Here is a 9,115-nt window from a genome sequence, read left to right as displayed (position 1 = left end):
CACGTGGAAATTTGTTATTTATTTCTATTTATATATAGCTTCACAAATGTGGCTTCTTGCACGCCTGTTGCCAATGGTCATTGGAGATTTAATACCATATGATGATGAATACTGGGAACTGTATTTACAGATGATGGACATTGTAGATATTCTGTTCTCCCCTTCTATTACAGAAGATCACACTGCTTACTTGAACATACTCATTAATGACCATCATGAAGAGTTTTGTAGGCTATATCCTGGCCACAGTGTATTACCCAAACAACACTTCATGGTACACATGGGTCGGCTAATGATTCAGTAAGTCAGTGTATACATCAGTGTATCAGGCTACCATATGCAGTGGCTTAATTTTCTATTACCATATCCCACTTGGGGCATCAAAGGCTAGCCGCTAACTCCTGTGACGACCAAACATAAGACACCTCTCAAGCATACAACCATAACTAATTACAAAATAATAGTAATTATAGCTGGCACTCACTATAGAACTATACATTACTTGCATAATGATGAGACCATCCAGTATGAACCAAATGCTGTATAATAATTATGTATACTATATAGGTGCTATATTTTTCATACCTTTTTGGTAGGTTTGGACCTCTTGTTCGTCATTGGACTATGCGTTTTGAAGCAAAACACTCATATTTTAAACAGCTGGCACAGTCACTTGGAAATTTTATAAACCTACCCTATACACTTGCTTCAAGATATCAGCAGTATCATTGCTATTTACATACAACTACACAAACTGAAGAGTTTCCTGGCCGAGAGAGTGCACATATCCAACAATTAAGCGACTTTTAATAAAAAAAATTTTATTGACAAGATACACGCGTCTACACTGGAAGCAGGTTTTCAAGGCTCTGTTATGGAGCGCCAGATAACTTTTTAACCTTTTCCAGGTTCTAGCAGGAATGGCCAGCATGACATCTACTTTCACGTAAAATGTAACAGCTTAATACGGCCTTCTTCATGGTACAAAGTAGGGGGTTTAACATTACACATAGAACCATTGGCAATGAAAATATTGGCTCACCCCAACAATCCAGGCGTGAACTTTTTAACGATTCCAGGTTATACCAGGCTAGATCTATCCTTTCTTGAATACTTCAGCTAGCTATACCGTTTGTGATGAACGTTTTACAAGGTACAAATAATTTTATAAAAATCACCATCTCAATCCAATAGTCGCATACCCCGGCTGAGCACTGATTATTAGTGACGCGCACGCTATATTGCGTGGGCGAGTTGCAATGGAGAAGCATTCCGTTCTTGAATGTTTAATTCATCAACTTTTCAATGGTCAATAGTCCTTGTACATCATGCTAATAACTGTTTTGATCACGTGATACATCTTTGTATTTTGTACATGTAATCAAATAAATATTTTTTAAAAATGGTCATTATAAAAATTTCAAGTTAGTTGTTTGCATACATATAAACCTGTGGAAAAAACAGTCACATTTAAATTGGTGAATTTAAAAAATCTTTATCACGCACACACTACACACACACACACACACACACACACACACACACACACACACACACACTACACACACACACACACACACACACACTACACACACACTACAAACACACACACACTACACACACACTACACAAACACACACTACACACACACACACACTACACACACACACTACACACACACTACACACTACACACACACACTATACACTACACACACACACACACACACACACACACACACACACACACACACACACACTACACACACACACACTACACACCACACACACACACACACACACACACACACACTACACACTACACACACACTCACACACACTACACACACACACACTACACACACACACACACACACACACATTACACACACTACACACACACACACTACACACACTACACATACACACTACACACACACACACACTACACACACACACACACACACACACACACACACACTACACCCTACACACTCACACTCACATACTACACACACACACACACACACTACACACTACACACTACACACACTCACACACTACACACACTACACACACTACACACACACACACTACACACTACACACACACACACTACACACACTACACACACACTTCAATGCATATTCACATAAAAATAAAACACTACAAGGTATGGTAATGGTTGTTTACATTGGTTAATTTTGTGGTGCGCCACATATAGCAACAAGGGAAATGTGTATCTGTGATCAAGAATTTAATTTAGATTGAAATAATATCATAATTAGATGGTCACACTATCTTTGTCAACTAGAGATGAACTGGCTTTTGGTAAAAAGCGAGGGGTAGCCAATGCCTTGGGACTCTTGTATGCTATGTGAGAAATCCAATCAGAAATACACAAATATATTAGAAACCAAATCCTAAATCCAAAATCATGTAAAAATAATGGAGAAAGTAGACAATGATCGATCATGAATAACTAGAACAAGATGTAGATCAACAACTGTACAGGTAGTTACTAGTTAGCAATCTCACTAAATGCTTTTAAAAATACATAAAGATTGGGAGTCTCGTACACACCATTTGGGTGCTTTGCGTGGGCATTGGCAATCCCTCTGGTACACCATTTCTGTGTTTTGCGTGGGAGTTGGCTACCCCTCGGGAAAAATAAAATAATGAAAGACTATACAGAAGCTGATCTGTACAGAAGATGAGCTGTACAGAAGATGAGCCCTGCACAGCTACGTGGGCTTCTTTTTACAAAGCATACACTCACCTTATTTGCACATTGTCCAATCGTCATCATGGACGCTTCCACCTCCCACCGTGCACTAAAGTAATAGAAACAAACATCATTAAATAATATAAGCATTAATATTATTATAGCATAACACAGCAGCACAATATTACAGCATGATAAACAAACCAAAGTATTTATACAGAAAACTATGTCATAGACATTTAATCGTCTTTGAGCAAGGCCATTTTAACGAAGGCGCAAATTGGGCGTGGGCGTGGGCGGACAATTCATTACATACTTTTCGCCGTTTATACCTATCACTGGCAAACTAATGCATATACAATATCAAAGAACGTATATATTTAAACAGTTGTATGATACTTATAGACTGTTTTTTCACTGTCAACCACTTCTTGTGCGTGGGCGGCCCACCGCCCCTCCCCTCCGCACCCTCCCACCCACCCACCCCTCCCCTCCCCTCCCCTCCGCACCCTCCCACCCACCCACCACTCCCCTCCGCACCCTCCCACCCACCCACCACTCCCCTCCGCACCCTCCCACCCACCCACCACTCCCCTCCGCACCCTCCCACCCACCCACCCCCTATATGATATATGTGCTATACAGGTGAGCATATAAAAGTTGCTAAAATTAACAGGTTTTTTTAGAATCAGTTTTATTTTTAAAATTCTAATTGAACAAACAGTACATTTTCATACTGCAGCTGAATGACATTAAAATACACTGAATTGTCTGATATGAGTTGAAACAGGACCAGGTAAAAGTTTCTCTGCTGCCTGCAGTTTGTTATGACATGCCAATTACAGGAGAAACTGTTGCCAATGACACTTTAAAGGAACACCTAGCTTATCCTATTTCAACCACATTCAAGTGAGCAAGTATAGCTATATAAATTTTTGTAGGTAAATATGTGTACACCTGCCGACATGAGTTTAACAGGTCTTTAATAACAAGAAGTGTTTTACATGTATGTATATATATATATAGGGTATACTATAGTAGATTTTAAACCCAAAGATATTTGGAATGCTATAATATGCTACAACATTATACCATGTAAGCTACTCTAAGTGTTCTCATCTGCCATGATGTTGTGATATAATAATTATGTAGATATGCACTTCACTTGATTATTTCTCTATAGACCTAACTGGATCAAGGTTTATGGAACAGAGTATAGAGCACATGTTGGTGTTATTGTTCGTGTTGAACATGATTTACCTGTGATTGGATGCATCAAGGATATTTATTTAATTAATAACACAGAAGTTTATTTCTGTGTAAAACTACATTGCACGTATTACGAGAAACACTTTAGAGCATACATCTTGGAATGCAACACAATTGGAGAAACTATCATCAATCATTCAGCACTGTTTTTACACACTCCACTACCCATTCGTAAGTCACAAGTACTTTCAGCTGTAACTTTTGTTTTTTTACCACATGCTCTGTGTACAATATAATCTTAATTTACAATGAGCAATTATTGTGCATAACCAAGTAACTACTACACTTGAGAGCGTAACCATATTATTTATTAGTGTCCAACCATATTGCATATATAATCCTTCTTTGAGAGACCTACATCATAATTGTTATGAAACTGAAAATGGTATAACTAAGCTGCATAATCCCACTAGTAAATCTACAAACTTCCTTCTGATGAGTTCAGGGTTGTTTGTGGATAATCTCATCACACTATTGACACAATTATAGTCATTATAATTACCAGTCTGAGTGGCTCTGCAAAATAAAAAAATTTCAGGTAAGTCTCTTTATGCCAATATAAGTACAACTATGTATGGTCGATGTCATTCAATGGAATTATTTGCAGCAGTGGGACAATTCTATCACTTTGAACCAGGTGAGAAGCATTTGATCTTGAGGTGCTCTGTGGCCACACATTGATGATTTACTAATTCCACACCTGAGAAATCATAGCAAAGCTACAAAACTCCCTCTATGTGCAAACCACAACTATGCATAAAGAAAATTACATTTCAAGGAAAGTTACAATGGTATTATGGTCAAGGTGGTTGTGGAGGACAAAAGCTGTAGGTAATGTAACTAATTACATTAACCTGGTATTGCATCAATTTCTTTGTACTGTATAGATGTATACCTTCTCTGTGATGTAAAAGTAGCTACCATATACTTATGTGACATCTGCAAATGTAATAACTATGTACTTCATAGAAAACTAGCAATATCTATCCTAAAAACTTGATGAGGTCAGAGTAGTCCATTTGTGGATAATCTCATTACACTATAGACAAAATTAGTCAATACCAGTCTGAGTGACTCTATTGCAGATAAAGTCTGTAAAGAATCTTAATACAAATGTGGAATGATTTGTATTGTTACTGTGCACCAGATGAGAAGTAATACTCTGTTCTGAAGAAGCAGAGAATTTTGGTAAAGCTACAAAAACTCACTAGCTGTGTAAACCAATTACAATTCAAGCAATCATTACATTTAGAGGAAAGGGACAATAATGGATTATGGTTAAGGTAGTGGTGCATGTGGGGGACAGTTGTAGGTAATATAATTACATTAACATAGTCTAGGTGCCTGAATCATTTCTGTACACTGTCCTACTCTATGACATAGTTGTATAGCTATCACATTTCTAGCTATAAGTAGCTCTATGTGACATCTAGCAAATGTACAATACTAGCTGATTGTTTATAGATACTGTACATAATAGTAAACTGACATTTGAGAATCTTTCATTCTGTTGTGGTCAGGGTGGTTTGTTCGTGGATTATCTCACTACACTATTGACACAATTAATCATTACCAGTCTGAGTGGCTCTGCATAGTTTAAATATTACAGATAAAGCTTTATGGCAGCTAAAGGTGCAACTACATAATTATGATGGCATTAAATTTTAAAGTTTTATACTTACAATGTTAATTATGTGCCAGCCACTGAGTATAACTACAGCATTTTATCTTCAGTTGCTCAGTGCCAAATTCATTGATGATTTGTGTCACAGAAGCTGAGAAATTGAGGTGTTGTGACAAGGCTACCTATTGTACCACAAAAATTGACTGTAATCAGAATTACATTCCAAGGAATAGTGGTTGTGGGTAGGTAATGCAACTAATTACATTAACCTAGGTGCCTGCACCAATACTTTTGTACTCTATAATGACATAGTAAACAAAGCCAGCTTTGCTACATCTGCAAATGTAGAGTAATGCCTAATAATTGTCAAGTTATTTTCACACATATACAGTAAAATTGACTATCTGTATCTAATTTGTGTAAAAGACTTCACTTCTGATGAGGTCAGGATAGATAATTACATTACATTATTGACACAATTAACCATTACTCTTCTGAGTGGCAGATTAAAGTCTCTTTATGATAGCAACAAAAGTCATCCTGAAGTCATCCTGTAGAGAGTTTGGCTAAGGTACAAGTTTATCCTGTTGAGAGTACCCATGTAGAATTACTGCAGTTAAAATGTGGACCTGTGCTTGCACATTGTGTAGAATTTGGTCTTCAGGTGTACAAAAACTATATGTATCAACCATAAATTTATGTAGGTTGACTTTAGGAAAATTGCCTGTATATGTGGGTGTTATGGTAATGGTGTTGCGGGGACAGATCTATACAACTTAGTCTAGATGTTTACATCATAATACAGTACATTTCTGTACATCTCCACTGCTTGAGTCCAGTGGCTATTTAACTTCATATCATATATTGTATCAGTATATTTAGCAGAGGCCACTTGTGCACTTCAACTGAATTAACCCAACACAACTGTATATATGGATACTGCACTGAATTATGAAAAGTTACAAGGCTATAGTGAGTCACTCATGTATGTGTAAGAGTTACACTTAATACAAAAATAAAGAGAGCATGATCAGTGACCTAAGTACATGCAGACATAACAAACCCTACAAAAATACCAAAACAACATATGGTACACAACCATGCGGGTGTGATACAAAACAGTCTGTAGGTGCAAAGTATAATTGAACTAATGATAATACAGAGTGAACAAAGTAAACACAATTATAATGTCACACATATGCAGAGTAAACAGTTACAATTCATTACATTCTTATGTAGTTGGTGAACCTGTGTTTGATACTTAGCTGCCTGATTGGTATTGCTTACTTGGGCTATATATTAATAGAATATTATAATGCATAGTGGTGGTAGAGGTGAAAGCTATATAGGTAGAAAAGCGTCTTGGAATCATAAAATTTTAACTACTCACAAGAAAGCACCTATTTCACCTTCCAACTGACTATCTGAACTATTGACCATATTAACAAACTCAGCTTTGCATTAATAGTGTGCAATGAACATGTTAATTTAATGCCAGGCAAATTTATGATACAGTAACTTAAAATACACCCTTTGAAAGCTTAGTGAAACACCCCATATAAAGTGTAAGTAAGCCACATGCTTGTAGAAGTTTACCAAACACCTCTTTAAGGATTAACAAGACACCATCGAGGGAGTAAAAGCAAGCATTAATATTTGTTAAGTTTATTAAACACCCCATGGGGTGTTACTTGAACTCCTAGGGAGTAACTATAACACTGGGGAGTAACTGAAAGCAATGATACAGGGTGTTTATTGAACTCCCCCTTTTTAACTGTGCAGTAGGGATATAACACTTCTTATTGTTTTACTGTGATTTAATATCGTGCACTACTCCAGCTTGTTTCATTACTTTTTATCGATGTGCTATGGTCCCTACTCTAGATGAAAATTCCAAATTTTTCTGTGTACTTGTTTGAATATACAGCTGGAGAGAAACCTTAGGTTTATACATTGTCGTTAAGCAGTGGTCATTAGTGGCTTATCTGGATAATGAAATCCTTACAAATGCTAAACGTATTTATATGGCTTTCAACGAACAGGTGGTGAACAGGTGGTAAATACCATTCATCAAAAATTCCCTTAATAGCATTCATAGGATCAATGAATTCATTAGCACATATGGTGTATTTTTAACAAGAAATCCATGATCAAACTTTCTAATAGAACATTCATGAATAAGTTACTTTGCTGGTATTGTATCCTTTATAGCCATTTTTGCACTGAAATTTTATCATTTATGTCTTTATCTTCCTGAAGCATTATTTTACATGGTTTCAAATTAAAGGTGTTGATCTAAGAAACAATATGACTTTTGCTTGAAGTGAATAGCTCATTCCACCACAAAGAGTTATGATTACTTTAAGTAGTTGTAAAATTTGTTGCCCTTTGGGTATAAATTACCAATGGGCAGTAAACTTCATAGAATTCCATGGCTAATATAAATTATCATAACTTTGGGATAAAACCACCTATTGACTTTAAATAAAAATCAAGTAGTTTCTGTCAGCAAGACCTTTACCATGTTTAAACAGTGTAAAATAATGCCTCAGGGAGATAAAGACAAAAATGATGAATTGTCAATGAAAAAATGGCTGTAAAGGTCACCAGGGTTCAAATCTTTGATGGCTCTATACCAAAGCTAGTTATCACAAGGAGTACTAGGAAAGATTCATAATTGTATCACAAAGTGCACGAAATTCCCTTTTTTGTGCTATGCCGCTCCACTAATACGTATGATTTCAATGGCGGATCCAGGATGGGGCATTTGGGGCAAATGCCCCCCCCCCCACAGTGACCTTGTGGAGGAGCCATAGCTACTTCTCATACTATTACAACTTTATGTCAGGCCAAGATCAGCTTATATAACTCATGAAAATATGCACATTTATTAGCATTTATTACAAATTCACCAGAAACCAAAGCGAACCAAACTCAAACTAGCTATGAAATTGTCACCCTGCACCTTCGTGCGTACTAAGCGCCTATAAAAATAATTATTGTGTTGCTGTTGTTTAAGACATTCAGAGCTATTTAAACAGTTTTTAAGACTTCACAAAGGCCAAAATGGTAAAAATCAACAGTGAGATACTACTAAGAGGTGTATTGTTTGCTGCACAAAAATGCAGCAACTAACAACAGAATCTGACTCTCCCTAACCACCTACAACTTGGCCTGTTTGTGCCCCTCCCCTTGCCAGGTCCTGGATCCGCCCCTGGATTTGAAATGGGCAGAGTTCACTTCTCTGCCCACAGTTTGAGCATTAATACTAAGACTTTCTTTTTCTTTTATTGATTTGTTGAAACGCTGTTAGCTATCATTGTATATTATGAATACAGCTGTCTATTTTTCAGCATGATTCCTTTGTATTAGCGTTTAAAACTGAAATGGTGGATTCGCTTTTCACGTGGTATTTTAATGACGTAATTAAGTGACACGCCGGTTAATTATGTGACGCCATCAATTACCGCCCACGTTGAAACTGTGCGCCAGATTATT

This window comes from Dysidea avara, chromosome 4 (genome assembly GCF_963678975.1).
Source record: "Dysidea avara chromosome 4, odDysAvar1.4, whole genome shotgun sequence".
Classification (NCBI taxonomy): Eukaryota; Metazoa; Porifera; class Demospongiae; order Dictyoceratida; family Dysideidae; genus Dysidea; species Dysidea avara.
This window is presented reverse-complemented; position numbering follows the sequence as displayed.